Below are 18,238 nucleotides of genomic sequence, written 5' to 3'. Positions count from 1 at the left end.
TTTAGACCATACATCTCTTCCACTATAAAATAGCCAGAGGGCATGAAAAAAGGTGGTGACATAATCCAAAGATCAAGAGAAGCCATAAAGATGTTAAGTTAAATATTGTGACCTTTAAACTGATTAGTTAGAAATGACATAGGTTGATGACAGGAGTCAATCAAAAATATACAGATCAATACTAGTAAGGATAAAAACTGCTGTGAGTCCCGCCTTTTGGGGAACACTTCACCCCTCTCCATGTCTATGTTGAGAACTTTGTATTTCTCTTTTCTCTAAAATAAATCCAATTTTCTTGCTAATGTGAGTGTTTGTATGTTCATGAAGTTCATTCTTCAGCTCTGAACAAGAACTCAGATTCGTTTACAATGACGATAAAGGGTTCTAAGAGAGTTAATTCTTAGGTAGGTTGATAAGGAGTTCAGGAGGAGAACCCTTTGTTTTTCTTTTTCCCTACATTCTTTCATCTTAGTCACATAAGAATTCTTTTTTTCTTAAGCTCTAAGTTGCTATGGCAACAATCTATTTCATAAAAAAGTCTTTCTTTAAACCCAGAGCTAATGATTACACAACAAATCAAGGTATCTTGCTCAAGGGTATGTTTTTCCTTGAACTCTGTACTAAGGATTATAAAACAACAATGTGTTTTACTCAAGAACATGTTTCTCTTTCTTATCATAAAGTGAAAGTGGGATCCCAACGAGTCGGACACAACTGAGTGTCCACTCGTTGCGACCCCATGGACTGTAGCCTATCAGGCTCCTCCATCCATGGGATTTTCCAGGTAAGAGTGCTGGAGTGGATTTCCATTTCCTTCTCCAGGGGATCTTCCCGACCAAGGAATCAAACCCAGGTCTCCCGCATTACAGGCAGATGCTTTGCTGTCTGAGCCATCAGGGAAGCCATAACATAAGGTTATGTTAATGTTAAGGTTTCTTAACATAAACCTTCTTACTAATCCTGTTAATTTAAGGTGTATGTTGTGGAAGTGGGTCTGGTAAGACCTTTAAAACCTTGAGACATTCTTTTAACCTATTCTTAGTAACCAATTGAAAAAATATATAAAGCCCCACCCAAATTAGTGAGTGGGGCGCTTTCTGCCCCTTTCTGATGTCTATGTCAGAAGCTTTCAGTCCTTTCTTCACTTTAATAAAACTTTTGCCACACAATTCTCTGAGTGCCTGATGCCTTGTCTCTGGTCCCGAAGCTAAATTCTCTTCTTCAGTCATCATAAATCTGACACTGTTCACGGTAAGCTATCAGTTCCAAGGATGACCAAAGATGGTAAAAATCTAGGCTGTGGTCCAATTCTTAGAAATCTTTACCCTTTTCCCAAAATAGCTGGAGTACTCCTCCCAGTCATCACCCTATGAAATTACCCACCCCTATAAAAACTGACAACTCCATATCATGGAACCTCTCAACTTCTCAGATGGTCCACACTCTGTCCAGGGACTGTATTTCTCCCTGAATAAACCTTTTTTCACTTTATTTTGGCTCACTCTTGAACTCTTTCTTGTGCAAAGTCAAAAACCCACACTAAACAGCCATCCTAGGGACTTGCCTAAGACTTGGGACATGACCATCGTCTTTGGTTGCACTCTCTTTCCTGAAACACAGGCACTAACAAGAGAGCCATAAATGTACATATGAGTGAAAGGGTACTTTCTTTCAAGATAAAATATTGCAATGGTTAATTGTAATACAGTGTATGCTTTAAAGTAAACTGAAAGACAAACTGCTATTATGGGAAAGAAAAAACAAAGTGATTTTAAATGTTACTGTGAAGGGACATATTATCTTTAATACAATTTTGTTAGACATGCTATTTCACAAGCTACACGATCCTTGTCTTCCATCTAAAAAACACTGTCAGTTAATTAACATAAATATTTATAATCGATACTTTCTATTTATTGGTTACTGAATGACAGAACTCTAATAGCTGTTTTGCAAATAACATCATTTACTCTTCAAAACAATCTGTGGATTAAGTGGCACCCCTTTTATTCTATAGATGGGGATTTGGACATTAGAAATATTAAGTAACATGTTCTCAGATGTCTTAGCTTTTATTAGCAAAATTAAAGGAAACATCCAAATTTGTCTGACAGTAAACCTATGATCTATACTCATTTGTCTCCCTGAGTAATAAAAATTGCCTTACTTAGTTACACAGATTACTTTTTATTAAAGACCAAATTATAAATAAATGTCAAAGGAAAACACTTTGTTCTTTTACTTACAATACATGAGTGGATATAGGGCATATATATAATCATGCTGGATATAATCATATACAGAAATTAATTTAAAAAACAATACTTAAATCACTTGTGTAAAAATATATTAAAAGTTTACCTGAATTCAGTTCAAAATATTAAATAAATAAATGTTTGGTTTTGCACTGTAAAATATTTACAAATTTAAAATGTTCTATATTTAATATGAGGCAACTATAAGTAGTTGCTGAGTATTGATGAAAAATTATTTGTACCTCCTAAGCTGTAACATATATGGCAGTCAATACAAATGTTTTTCCACTTCCTGTTTTTAATAGTTAAGAAGGAATGTTCAGTTCAGTTCAGTCACTCAGTTGTGTCCAACTCTTTGCAATACCATGAATCGCAGCATGCCAGGCCTCCCTGTTCATCACCAACTCCCGGAGTTCACTCAGACTCACGTCCATCGAGTCAGTAATGCCATCCAGCCATCTCATCCTCTGTCGTCCCCTTCTCCTCCTGCCCCCAACTCTCCCAGCATCAGAGTCTTTTCCAATGAGTCAACTCTTCACATGAGGTGGCCAAAGTACTGGAGTTTCAGCTTTAGCATCAGTCCTCCCAAAGAAATCCTAGGGCTGATCTTCTTCAGAATGGACTGGTTGGATATCCTTGCAGTCCAAGGGACTCTCAAGAGTCTTCTCCAATATCACAGTTCAAAAGCATCAGTTCTTCGGCACTCAGCTTTCTTCACAGTCCAACTCTCACATCCATACATGACCACTGGATAAACCATAGCCTTGACTAGACGAACTTTTGTTGGCAAAGTAATGTCTCTGCTTTTCAATATGCTATCTAGGTTGGTCATAACTTTTCTTCCAAGGAGTAAGCGTATTTTAATTTCATGGCTGCAGTCACCATGTTCAGTGATTTAGGAAAATATAAATAACTAAACAAAAATAAAATGGAAAATAGAGACTACATTAATAGACACTTTTTCAAAACCTTAAGAGGATAAAACATAATGAAAATATCTGCTTTTCATTTAGGGTAAGGAAATTTCACTGACCATGGCCATAGAAATAATAAAAAAAAAATTACTTGGTGAGAAATACCAATGATCTACTATATTTAGCAAATGATTTCTAACTATAAAATGTGTCACTTGTTGGGTATAAAGTTTTATCATAGTACAGAATGAACTGTCAATGATTAACCCCTATGTAATCAAGTAAATTAAAATTGTGTTATACATATTTAAACAAGATATATACAAAACAGGTGAACCAATTAGTTTGATAAGGGAAATTGTAAGTAAGCAATATTTGCCACATCAAAATATGTCTCTTTGGCCTGAAAATTATTTTAGGCTGTTTATTTTCAAGAAAGAGAAAACTTAGGAAAACTTCTTTTTTATCACCCTCCCTCCTCTTCAAGATATCTAAAGAGTTTAGATAAAGAACCTGATACAGGTGGAACATCTATACTATCAGTAAAGATATCTGCAAAGAATATGGGCTATGTGTGGTATGGAAACACAGAAGGCCTTGGAATCCAAAGTCCTGTCTGTGTCCCACTGTGTCTCTGCAGGGCCCATCAAACATTTATTTATCAAACATTTGCTTTTCCACCTCCATGTCAATAGCCTTACTCCTTTTTGAAGTTCCAAGGTATTACTGCCAACATTCTCTTTTCTCTTTAGCTGAGGACAGTATTTAAGGCAAAGGCTTCAGCCATTTTGGAAAATGACTAAGTTTTCCAGAGTTTCTGTCACATAAGGTGGCACTAGTGGTAAAGAACTTGTCTGCCAATGCAGGAGATGCAATAGACACAGGTTCGATGTCTGGATTACAAAGATGCCCTAATGAGGGCATGGCAACCAACTCCAGTATTCTTGCCTGGAGAAGCTCATGGACAGAAGAGCCTGCTGGGCTACAGTCCATAAGGTTGCAAAGAGTCGAACACAACTGAAGCAACTTAGCACACACAAGTGCATACAGAAGACATACATGTCACTAAAATTTTGTTTTTCTACTGTTAATATATCTAATTCTCAGACCAGTAAGAAGAACAGAAGGGTAGAGGAAATATATTTTTGCTCCTGAGAGCAAATATTGGTAAACAAACATTTGATAGGCCATAAAGAAACAGTCAACTACGAATTGGCACTTGCCAAGAAAGAGCATTTGCCAGTGACTGAACAGCAACAAGGGTGTTTGCCACCTGCCTCTGCAGAGATTGAACACTGTGCTGCTACAGCTGCTGACTTTCAACACCTCCTGAGGGGAATTCAGGGTGGAGAGTGAGGTGGCATTCTCCAGGAAACTGGTGAAACAAGTGGTTAGATAGTTAGATATTTTCAGAAAGTAATTTTATGATCCCAATCCTTGCATCTCTTCATATCTAGAAAAGCACTAAATCCCATCATGGTGACATCAGCTCCTGTTGGCTAGCAGAAAACCATTTGTAAAGTAAAGAGTATGCTGCTGCTGCTGCTGCTAAGTCGCTTCAGTTGTGTCCGACTCTATGCGACCCCATAGACGGCCGCCCACCAGACTCCCCTGTCCCTGGGATTCTCCAGGCAAGAACACTGGAGTGGGTTGCCATTTCCTTCTCCAATGCATGAAAGTGAAAAATGAAAGTGAAATCTCTCAGTCATGTCCGACACTGCATTGAAATTCCCCTTCACCAAATCTTATATATTGACCTTCCGCTACATCCTCTTTGGAGCAGTCTCTAGGAGCTATCTGAGGTGCTATCTCCCAGGTTGCAGTCCTCATTTTGCCCCAAATAAAACTCAATTTGTAACTCTCAAGTTGTGTATCTTTTAGTCAACAAAACAACGGGACAGAGAGAGAAATTTTAATAGACTTTGCTAGGTTCCTCCCTGTCTACCCTATCTATCATACCACGCTATAGCTATGATAGCTCCATTCCAGGAACAGGTCCTCTGTCTAAATTTCTTTAAGCAGTCGGGGAGGATCAAAGGTGCTTCCTGAGTCTTTCAAGCCTTGTTTTCAAATTAAAATACTCTGCATACCTGAGAGATACATTTCAGGGGTGGCAAATTTTGCTCCTGGGCTCCCCAAGGGACTCAGTGGTAAAGAATCCACCTGTGCAGTCAACTGGTTCAATCCCTGGGTCAGAAAGAACCCCTGGAGGAGGAAATGGCAACCTGCTCCTGTATTCTTACCTGAAAAATTGAAAGGACAGAGGTACCTGGCAGGTTAAAGTCCATGGGGTCGCAAAGAGTCAGACATGACTGAGCGACTGAGGACTCGGCACTCAAATTTTGCTCTAGTACAGTTCTGCCTTTGAAACTTCTCCAAGAAGTTTCATGGTACAAAAATTGAGTTGATAGATTATTGTGTATCTCATTGAGCCACTCTCTTAGTCCTGACAATAGATTAGTTCAGTTAATCTTATTTCGGAAGGTAGTGAAGTAGGTAGGCTCTCAAAGTTTTGCTTATAGGGTAAAAACAATCAGGTATTTAATAAGAGGAATTTCTATGTAAACAAAAGAAAAGCAATGCTTAGTGATTAGAGCAAATTATAATCGCAATTGCTGAGTTCTAAAGGCAGTCATTTAAAAAAAATTTTAGATGTCTGGCTTAAAGCATCATCAGATGGAGTGAGGGTTAAGTGGTGGCAAACTGACAGATTTTCCTGGTCTGCAGTTTGAATGTCTTTGATAATCATTCTAAGTAGCCCATTTAGCAACAGTCATGAAGACTGTATATGATCTATTGGGTGATTTCTATTTTTATATCAAGTTGTAAAATTTTAGCTTGCATAGCTTTGGCAAAGGGCAATTTTAGTTCTTAATGATTCCAAGAAAAAAGGATGGAAGATAAGATTAAAAACACTAGCTTGAAGAGTTGTAGCCAAATATTGGAGGAAACCAGGGGGATTCAGGATCCAATCCAGTTTATAGGTAGAAAACAAAACCTTAGAAGACAATGAACAGCACTAGAATCTACTATCCATGAAGACGTATTACTGAAACTATTTTCTGTCTAAAATCACTCATTTCTACCAAAGATAATCAACTTAAGACTAATTTGTTTCTAAAATGAGTTTTGTTTAATTAAACTTGGCCCAATTATTTACACAAGTACAGTAAAAATAGAAATTGATCATAAAGTCTCTTTTGAGTCTCCTGTGATGGAACTTTTCATCAAGAATCTTTAGACTGAACCTCCCAATGCCTCTTCAAGCCAGAAAACCAGGCCAAGAACCTATCAACAGACTCAACTATAATACTTAGCTGAGTACATTCATTTCTTCTCTAGGGTTCCAACGCATCTTGAGGTTCCTGTACCTACCAGGAAGTGGCTTTCCTTACTCACCTGGTAAGGCTGCTGGAAACTGTGTAAGCAAAGTGCAAGGCTATTTTTTCCAGGGGGGTTTATTGGCTACACAAAGCCAGCCTCAGTTCCTTAAAGCTATATGATCATATTTGAGTCGATGTATGACTTTTCTCAAACAAAAGCTGGATACCTACATTATATCCACTATCAATAACTCTTAAAACATAGCTATTTTAATTAAGCTGACAAATTTAATTTTTTAATTACAGATTATTATATATCTCATTAACTTGAAAAAAACTTGGGTTAGTTTCTATTACATCTCTGAGAATTTTTACATGAGGACTTGCTTATGTAAGCCAATTAAATGAAGTTCTTTTGTAAACTAATTTTAGTAATATCACTCTGAGGTAAAAAAAAAAAATCATGCATCCACACATTACATACATAGATAAACATACAAATGTACAGACACAAACAGATCTTATAGCTTTTGCTTAAACATAGAAAAAAAGTCAGGAGATGGGTCGAACAGTACAAAACTCACTAGTTAATAATTTAATAGTTAGATACAAGTTCAGTTCTGGCAATTGGAAAAAGTCAAGATTGTCTCTTCACATGGCCAAAGAATATTTACTTATATTTGTAGGTAAGATTTTAAAGATTTCTCATTTGTCTAATATCCAAATAACCCACCCCCCCATCTTTTTTTTTTTTTTTTTCCTCTGATGGGAAAGATCTTAAAATCTGCCTTTCAAAGGTCTCTTAAGTCCTAGAGAAGATGGAGGTAGAAAATCTCCACCACAAAGACACAGTTCTTACCACCCAATATCTACAAGCATTTTGAGATTAGTGGGGGAAGTTTGAGATGGTAAAGACTGGTGAACTTTTGAATTGCTCCTAGAGCTACATTTTTGGTTTTGTAGAGATATACAAGACTAAAACAAGCCCATTCTAATACTCCACTTTTCACATAAACTTTCAGCTTAATTTCATTTACTCATGTCTCTAACCATAGTTTTCCCTTTGGTGGTTGTTTTTCAGTCACTAAGTTGTGCCCTACTTTTTTTGACCTGGTGAACTGCAGCATGCCAGGCTCTTCTGTCCTCCCCTATCTCCTGGAGTGTGATCAACTTCTTGTCCTTTGAATCAGTGATGCTATCAGACTGTCTCATCCTTTGCTACCCTCTTCTTATTTTGTCTTCATTTTTTCTCAGTATCAAGGTCTTTTACAATGAGTCAGCTATTCACATTGAGTGGCCAAAGTATTGGAGCTTCAGTTTCAGCAACAATCTTTCCAATGAAAATTCAGGGTTGATTTCCTTTAGGATTGACATGTTCAATCTCCTTGCAGTCCAAGGGATTCTTGAGAACCTTCTCCCAGAACCATATTTCAAATGAATTAATTCTTTGGGGCTCAGCTTCCTTCATGGCCCAACTCTCACACCTGTATGTGACTACTGGAAATACCATAGCTCTGACTATATGGACAGACCTTTGTCTGCAGAGTGATGTCTCTGCTTTTTAATATGCTGTCTTGGTTTGTCATAGCTTTCCTTCCAAGGGGCAAGACTCTTAATTTCATGTCTGAGTCGCCATCCATAGTGATTTTGAAGCCTGTGAAAATCAAATCTGTCACTGCTTCCACTTTTCCCTCTTCTATTTTCCATGAAGTGATGGGACCAATTGCCATGATCTTAGTTTTTATTGTGGCTTCCCTGATAGATCAGTTGGTAAAGAATCCACCTGCAAATACAGGAGACCCCAGTTCTATTCCTGGGTTGGAAAGATCTTCTCAAGAAGGGAGAAAGCTACTCATTCCAATATTATAGCCTGGACAACTCCATGGACTGTATAGTCCATGGGGTCGCAAAGAGTTGGCAGACTAAGGGAATTTCCTCAAAGAAGGCAATGGCACCCCACTCCAGTATTCTTGCTTGGAAAATTCCATGGACGGAGGAGCCTGTTAGGCTGCAATCCATGGGATCGCTAAGAGTCGGACACGACTCAGCGACTTCCCTTTCACTTTTCACTGTCATGCATTGGAGAAGGAAATGGCATCCCACTCCAGTGTTCTTGCCTGGAGAATCCCAGGGACAGGGGAGCCTGGTGGGCTGCTGTCTATGGGGTCGCACAGAGTCGGACACAACTGAAGTGACTTAGCATAGCATAGCATAGCATAAGGGAATTTCACGTTCATTTCTGGGCTTCCCTTGTGGCTTATCTGGTAAACAAGCCACCTGCAATATGGGAGACCTGTGTTTGATACCTGGGTTGGGAAGATCCCCTGGAAAAGGGAAAGGCTACCCACTCCAGTATTCTGGCCTGGAGAATTCCATGGACTGTATAGTCCATGGGGTTGCAAAGAGTCGGACAGGACTGAGTGATTTTCACTTTCACTTTCTTTAGTTTTTATAATGTTGAGTTTCAAGCCATCTTTTTTTCCTTTCCTCTTTCACCCTCATCAAGAGGTTCTTCAGTTCCTCTTCACTTTCTGCCATTACAGCAGTATCATCTGCATATCTGGAGTTTATATTTCTTCTGTCAATCTTAATTCTAGCTTATGCTTCATCCAGCTGGCATTTCTCATGTACTCTGCACAGAAGTTAAACAAGCAGGGTGACAATATTCAGCCTTGATGTACTTCTTTCCCAATTTTGAACCAGTACATTGTTCCATGTCCAGTTCTAACTGTTGCTTCATGACCTGCATACAGGTTTCTCAGGAGGCAGGTAAGGTGATCTTAAAATTCACATCTTAAGAATTTTCCACAGTTTGCTGTGATCCACACAGTTAGTGTAGTCAATGAAGCAGAAGTAGATGGATTTCTGGAATTCCCTTGCTTTCTTCATGATCCTTCAAAGGCTGGCAATTTGATCTGTAGTTCCTCTCCATTTTCTAAACCCAGGTTGAACATGTGGAAGTCCTTGGTTCACATACTGCTGAAGCCTAGCCTGAAAGATTTTGAGCATAATCTTGCTAGCATGTAAAATGAGTGTGATTGTGCGGTAACGTGAACATTCTTTGGCATTCCTTTTCTTTAGGATTTGAATGAAAACTGATCTTTTCCAGTCCTATGGCCATTGTTGAGTTTTCCAAATTTGCTGACATATTGAGCGTGGTGCTTTAAGAGTATCATTTTGGGGATTATAAAAAGTTCAGATAGAATTCTGTCACCTCCACTAACTTTGTTCTTAGTAATGCTTCCTAAGGCCCACTAGAATTCACACTGTAGGATTTCCAGTTCTAGGTGAGTGACCACACCAAAGTGGTTATCTGGGTCATGAAGACCTTTCTTGTATAGTAGTTTTGTGTATTCTTGCCACCTCTTCTTATTCTGCTTCTGTTAGGTCCTTACCATTTCTGTCCTTTATTGTGCCCATCCTTGCATGAAATTCTTCTTTGATATCTCCATCTTTGCCATTCTATTGTTTTCCTCTATTTCTTTGCATTGTTCATTTAGTTAGGCTTTCTTAGCTCTCCTTGTTATTCTCTGGAACTCTGCATTCAGTTGGATATATCTTTCCTTCCCCTTTGTGTTTTGTTTTTCTTTCCTCAGCTATTTGTAAAACCTCATCAGACAACCACTTCGCCTTCTTGCATTTCTTTCTCCTGGGGATTGTTTTGATCACTGCCTTCTGTACAATATCATGAACCTCAGTCCATAGTTCTTCAGGCACTGTGTCTACTAGATCTAATCTTGTGAATCTATTCATCACTTTCATTGTATAATTAAAAGGGATTTGATTTAGGTCATAACTGAATGGACTAGTGGTTTTCACTACTTTCTTCAACTTATGTCTATGGTTTACCTTGGAAACAAACCAAGATCATTCTATTGTTTTAGAGATTACAGCCAAGTACTGCATTTCAGACTCTTTTGTTGACTATGAAGGCTATTTCATTTCTTCTAAGGAATTCTTTCCCACAGTAGTAGATATAATGTTAATTTTTTTTAAATTTCAATATATTATTATTGTTAATTTGAATTAAATTTTCATTTTAGTTCATTGATTCCTATAATATAGATGTTCAATCTTGCCATCTCCTGCTTGACCATGTCCAGTTTACCTTAATTCATGGGCCTAACATTTCAGTTTCCTATTCAATATTGTTCTTTATAGCATTAGACTTTACTTTCACTACCAGACACGTTCACAGCTGAGCATCATTTCTGCTTTGACCCAGCCACTTTATTCTTTCTGGAGCTATTAGTAATTGCCCTCTGCTTTTCCTCAGTAGTACATTGGAGCCCTTGTCACCTGGCAGACTCATCTTCTGGTGTCATATGTTTTTGCCTTTTCATTTTCTAGGTCAAGAATATTGGAGTGGGTTGCCATTTCCTTCTCCCATGGACTACATTTTGTCAGAACTCTCCACTGTGATTTGTCCATCTTGGGTGGCCCTGCACAGCATGACTCATCCTTCATTGAGTTATGCAAGCCCTTTTATCAAGACAAGACTGTATTCATGAAGGGGATAGACTTCCTAGGACCCCATCATCAACCCTGCAATTCTGGGTTGAGAAAGCATTCCCAGACAGACATAACACTTATTCCTATAAAACACTTGTGCAACACTGACATAACCTATTCATATAATACCTGCTCGAATATCGCATCAATCCTTAGACTTTTACACTTTTTTCAATATGCCCAATTCAGGGCCCCACCAGTGGATTTTAGTATCAACCTCATGCTCCCACATAAAGGAGTCCTGGAAACTACTTCTCTCCACATGCTCCCCACCTTTCCCAACCCTCCCCCCACCATTTTTGTGCAAAAGGCCTTGGATTTCCAGAGGGGTTAAACCAAGGGACTCAGGCACTTTTGTCAATTTTCAACCTGAATAATTGTCTTGCTAGCACAAGCAATTGCTGGTCAGATTTCTCACTGTACTTGTTGATGAAAATTAGTCTGTTGATGGAAGAAAGAAATGGAAAATTTTACTTGAGCCAAATTTGAGGATTATAGCTCAGGAAGAGCATCTCAGAATGCTCTAAGAACTATTCTGCTCATGAGAAATCAAGGCACGGTTATGTAAGTTTCAAGACAGTGGACTTTACATGAAATGACATATTATTGACAGTTTACACAATGCTGATGGAAGCATCATCATGACCTCCTACAAGGTCAAGAAGGAATGTGATCTTGTAAGAAGTTGTTTTGTTGATGCTAGGAGAACATTGTTATTTTGGTTAAGTAGTATTTCTGCCAAAGAGGGAGATTCAACTGATGTATAAAATAAATACACAATGCACAGTAGGGGGGATCAGGGAGGTCAAAGGGCAGAGAGAGAATTTTATGTTTATTGATTTATTTTTATTTTTTGGCTGTGCCTCACAGCACACAGGATCTTAGTTCCCTGACCAGTAATTGAACCTGTTCCCCATGAAATAGAAGCACCTAGTTTTAACCACTTCCAGGGAAGTCTTAAAATTTTATGTTTAAATTTTGCTTGTCTTGCCAAAAAAAGTGAATTTTATTGCACATAATTTTTGCCTTTTGGATTGTTTTAAAATTACTGTAAATCAGATAAATAGAGCAGACTGATTTGAAGCCCTTTAATGTTAAAAGACCAATAGGGGGTCCACTTAGCCCACCCAACCTTAGATAGTGTTGTATTAAAACCTTTAACTCCATGATTGGGTATTTTATTTATCTCATTTATTTAAAAAAATTAAGGGGCCCAGAGTGGGTGGCATCCTCTGTCTGAGAGCAAAGTGTGAATCCTCAGAGCAAGTGGCTCCTAGGCTAGGTGGCCCTGGGCTGCAAAGTGGTGCCCACCTAGTCATCAGCCCAGGTGGCTGGGAGTGAGACAGTGTGGCAAAGCCCTCCAGCAAACCACAAGCTCCTCATTGCCTCTCACTGCTGCAGAGAATCTGGGAGATCCAGCTGCCACCCCACATCCTCATCCCATTTCTTTTTTTTTTCTTCCCCTAATTTACTTACTTCAGGCTGTGCAGGGTGTTCATTGCAGTATGTTTTTTTGTTTTTTTCCCAGTTGTGAAGAGGGGGTGGCTACTCTTCATTACTGGGTGTGGGTTTCTCTATGTGATGGCTTCTCTTGTTGTGCAGCAAGGGCTTCACAGCACACTGTTGCAGCACACAGGCTCAGCTGCTTTGTGGCACGTGGGATCTTCCCATACCAGGGGTTGAACCTGTGTCTCCTGCATTGTTAGGCAGATTCTTTACCACTGAACCATCAGGAAAGCCCCATCCCATTTCTTAAAAATCATCTAAAGATTTGCATCATTCTGGGACAAGTCCTATGGCTCTTCCTTGCCAATTCCTCATCTGTCTCTTTCAATATTTATTTACATTATTTCAGTACTTTTTTTTTTTTTTTTTGGCTGCACCATGTCCCATGGTCTAAGAAAGCAAAGAATTTCATCACACAAGTGGTAAGGATGTTGCCATTAAAAGAGGCAATACAGTTTGAGACAATGAAGACTGCTTATGGACTGAGAACCCTATGATAAATTTTCCTGATGTCTGGCATAGGGGAGACAAAGATATGCCAGTCACAAGTTCAGGTTGTTTTGTTTGGACTTCTGACAAACTGGCTACAGCTGCTTTGATCCCCAGTCTAGTCAACTGATGGCCAAATGCACCCTGGTAAGTATACTTTCTAGATGGTAGTTAGCAGATAGAATATTCCCACTGGTCATAATGTCAAGCTCTCAGGACATAGAACAAGACAAATGACACAACAGAAACAAAGAAAAACTGTGACCCTCTCTAGAAGGCAGTGGATCAATAAAACCAATAAACACCACCAAATTTACCAGCGTAGCTAAGCCTAAGAAACTAGCTCTCCACATGTTTCTCCTGATAATATACATTTAGAAAAGAGAAAAAGGGCTGTTACCAATGATACCTCCAACAGAGCCTGCAGGCAGAGATCTGGAAGACTGATGTGGTAAGAATTCCTACCTTTTGTGGACTCTTATAAGATGTCTCAGGATCTCTCAGCTGCAGCAGAGTTCAACCAGAGATGTTAATCCTGCCAACCATACCATCTGTGGAGGAATGACATGAGGTAAATTAACAGGAGACAATCAAGTTTAATTCTGTACATCTGGTGGGGGGTTGAATAAGAATATGGAGCCTAAGAATAAGCAAAGCAATTGAAGCTTATATGCCATCTGAGAGAGGAAAAGATTGGGGATTTGGCACTTCAAAGTTAAGGAAAGCAATTCACAGGAAGCAGAAAAAGAGAAAATGTTTGATGTATGAATTTTTGCTGAGCCATAAATAAATAAGGGGACACTGAGAAAAACTTTACTAGACTTTGCTAGGCTCCTCCCTGTCTACCAAACCTAGTTCATATCATACTCAAGCTATTCATGCTGAGAACTCCTTTTATGGAATAGGTCCTTTATCCAAACTCCTTTAGGCAGTTAGGGGAAAGGTCAATGGATCTTTCTCAAGCTTTTGGGCCTTCACTGCAACAGGCCACATACCAAAGAGACATCTTATGGGGTAACAAATTTTGGTCCCCTATACTCTCCCACTGGTACCAAAAAAAAAATCCTTTTCATTACTGGGGACTGGAATGCAATTGTAAGAAGTCAAGAGATACTGGAGTAACAGGCAAGTTTGGCCTTGGAATACAAAATGAAGTAGAGCAAAGGATAACAGAATTTTGCCAAGAGAACTCACTGAACATAGCAAACACCTTCTTCCAAAAACAGAAGAGAAGACTCTACACATGGACATCACCAGATGGCCAATATTGAAATGAGATTGATTATATTCTTTGCAGCAGAAGATGAAGAAGCTGTATACAGTTGGCAAAAACAGGACCAGGAGTTGAGTGTGGCTCAGATCATGAATGCCTTATTGCCAAATTCAGACTTAAACTGAAGAAAGTAGGGAGAACCACTAGGCCATTCAGGTATGACCTAAACCAAATCCTTAACAATTATACTGTGAAAGTGACAAAAAGATTCAAGGGATTAGATCTGATAGACAGAGTGCCAGAATAACTACGGGTGAAAGTTTCTAGCATTGTACAGGAGGTGGTGACCAAAACCATCCCCAAGAAGAAATGCAAAAAGACAAAATGGTTGTCTGAAGAGGCCTTTCAAATAGCTGAGGAAAGAAGAGAAGCAAAAGGGAAAGGAGAAAGGAGAGATATACCTATCTAAATGCAGAGTTCCAAAGAATAGCAATAAGTAAGCATTCCTAAGGGATCAATTCAAAGAAATAGAAGAAAACAATAGAATGGGAAAGATTAGAGATCTCGTCAAGAAAATTAGAGATACAAAGGAAATATTTCAGGCAAAGATGGGCACAATAAAGGACAGAAATTGTATGGACCTAACAGAAGCAGAAGATATTAAGAAGAGGTGGCAAGAATACACAGAAGAACTATATAAAGAGACCTTGATGGCCCAAATAACCAGGATGGTGTGATCACTCACCTAGAGCCAGGCATTCTGGAATGTGAAGTCAAGTGGGCCTTAGGAAGCATCACTATGAACAAAGCTAGTGGAGGTGACAAAATTCCAGTTGAGCTATTTCAAGTCCTAAAAGTTGATGCTTTGAAAGCGCTACACTCAGTATGCCAGCAAATTTGGAAAACTCAGCAGTGGCCACAGAACTTGACAAGGTCAGTTTTCTTTCCAATCCCAAAGAAGGGCAATGCCAAAGAAAGTTCAAACTACTCAACAATTGCACTTATTTTACATGCTAGCAAAGTAATGCCAAAGACTGTTGAAGCTAGGTTTCAATAATACATGAACCAAGAAATTCCAGATGTTTAAGCTGGATTTAGAAAATGCAGAGGGACCAGAGATCAAATTGCCAACATCCACTGAATCATAGAAAAAGTAAGACAATTCCAGGAAACCATCTATCTCTGCTTCATTGGCTATGCTAAAGCCTTAGACTGTTTGGGTTGAAAAAAAAGTGGAAAATTCTTAAAGAGATGGGAAAGCCTGACTACCTTACCTGCCCTCTGAGAAACCTGTCTGCAGGTCAAGAACCATCAGTTAGAATCAGACAAGGAACAACAGAATGGTTTAAAATTGGCAAAATAATGTGTCAAGGCTGTATGTTGTCACCCTGCTCATCTAACTTCTATGCAGAATACACCATGCAAAATGCCAGACTGGATGAAGCCCAAGCTGGAATCAAGATTTCTGGGAGATATATCAGTAACCTCAGATATGCAGATGACACTACTTTTATGGCAGAAAGCAAAAAAAAAAAAAAAAAAAAAAACTAAATAAACTTTTGATGAATGTGAAAGAGGAGAGTGAAATAGCTGGCTTATAACTCATCATTCAAAAAAGGAAGATCATGGCATCCAGTTCCATTACTTCATGGCAAATATATGGGGAAACAATGGAAACAGTGACAGATTTTATTTTCTTGGGCTCCAAAATCACTGCAAATGATGACTGCAGTCATGAAATTAAAACACTCTTGCTCCTTGGAAGAAAAGCTATGGCAAACTTAGACAGTGTATTAAAAAGCAGAGACATTACCTTGCTGATAAGCATTTATCTAGTCAAAGCTATGTTTTTTCCAGTAGTCATGTATGGATGCGAGATTTGGACCATAAAGAAGGCTGAACACTGAAGAATTGATGCTTTTGAACTGTGGTACTGGAGAAGACTCTTGAGAGTCCCTTCAACTGCAAGGAGATCCTAAAGGAAATCAATCCTGAATATCTATTTGAAGGACTGATGCTAAAGCTGAAGCTCCAATACTTTGACCACCTTATATAAAGAGCTGACTCATTTGAAAAGACCCTAATTCTGGAAAAGATTGATGACTGAAGGAGTAGGGGATGACAGAGGACAAGATGGTTGGATGGCATCACCGACTCAATGAACATGAGTTTGAGCAAGCTCCGGGAAGTGGTGAAGGACAGGAAAGCCTGGTGTGTCCACAGGGTCACAAAGAGTCAAGCCTGACTGAGCAACTGAACAACAGTACTCTCCCACAGAATATAATCTTAAGTGAGAAGATTCTAAGCATCTAAACTAATTGCAGTATTGATTACATGTATTATTGTTAGACAATACATGAATGAAAATGTTCAATGTAAGATAAAAACACAAAGAATCACAGTTGGAAAAGACTGAGTGATTGAGTACACACACAAGATAAAAACACAAAATCCCCAATTTACAACACTTCAAAGTATTCAAAGTAAAAGAATACCTTTGAACTGTGGCAGGATTGGTTCAAAGTAGTTAAATACAAAAAAAAAAAAAAAAAAGTAATATTTTGGTGCCTTAGAGAAAGTGCTTTTAATGTTCTCTTCCACACAGGTCCTATGTTTTCAAAATATGTACTTACCAAAAAAAACACCAAAATACACACACACACATATGTAGACACATATATTCTTTTCTCTCTTTGATCAAATACCCTAATATCATGTCTTCAGAAATTACATTAAATTTATAAAATTTTAGCTTGAAGTAATGAAATCATATTTTTCTTTCTTAGAATACTTTAAAATATTGAAAATAGCTCAAGATTTTCATGAGTACAACATCAATTTCTGGAAGAAGTTTGCAGATGAGGAGCCTAGTTTAGCCCAAAGCTTTCAAGCTATAGATAAGAAAACAAAGGCTGGAAGAATTTAAATAATCTTTCAAGGTCATGTGGTGAATTAGAGATTGTGTTTGTATTAAAGCCTAAATTTTCTTGATGCTTAGTAGATAGATCTTTCTATTATATAACAGTACTCTTTCTTCTCATGTCTGAGAATTTGAAGGGTTAGCAAGGCATATTTATGTATATATCTGTGACAAACTCAGGAGGTCTTCATCTTATTAAAAACATTTATAATTTTTATTGTGGGAAAATGACATTAAGTAAAGTAGTATATGAAATGTAATATGCTATTTAAATTCAATGAAATATAACTGTATTTGATCTCTCCTGCTACTTTGTTAAATACACCAATATTTGCATTTTTTTGCCATACGTTGGTTATTTCTTGTCTTTTTAAAATAATACTCTAACTTGTGGCTTTGCTGATAATTTCAAAGTGCATTAACATTAAAAAATTAAATCAAATTACATTGAATTTTAATGAAAAATGTAGTCTAATTTGTAATTATTACTTTAAGAAATGCTAGTATGGCTAGTATTTCTTTAAGAAATGCTAGTATGGTTAATTTAATGAGAAAAAATGTTACATGCCAGCCTGGATGCGAGGGGCCTTGGTGGGAGAATGGATATATGTATATGTATGGCTGAGTCCCTTCAGAGTTCACTGAAACTATCACGACATTGTTAACTGGCTGTTCCTCAACCCAGATTATTTTGTTGTTAAAGAAGTTAATAAAAATAAAATTATTTTTTAAAAAAGAAAAATTTGTATGGTGTGATAGAAAGAATTTTGTTGCTATTTTCAAGTAGATTGTACATGAGATTATGGATAGCTATCAAGCTCTCTTCTCAATTTTTTTAATTCATTATGTTCTCTTCATTGAAGGTCAGTAACAGTGAAATTGTGGATATTGGCATAACTTGCAAAAACAAGTTCTAGCATGAGGAATTTCCCCTTTGACCTTCAGCTTCTCCTTTCTCCCCTGCTGTGATATGCATGTCTTGCTTTGGAAAGTTCAAAATTGCATTTTGGTTTCAATTTTAAAATATATTCATCAAAGTAACAGTTGATAAAGCAGTCATCTCATTAAAAGGGACAAATTTATTTCGTAGGGCAAGTAGTTAAAAG

Source organism: Bos indicus, chromosome 1, assembly GCF_029378745.1.
Source record: "Bos indicus isolate NIAB-ARS_2022 breed Sahiwal x Tharparkar chromosome 1, NIAB-ARS_B.indTharparkar_mat_pri_1.0, whole genome shotgun sequence".
NCBI lineage: Eukaryota > Metazoa > Chordata > Mammalia > Artiodactyla > Bovidae > Bos > Bos indicus.
This window is presented reverse-complemented; position numbering follows the sequence as displayed.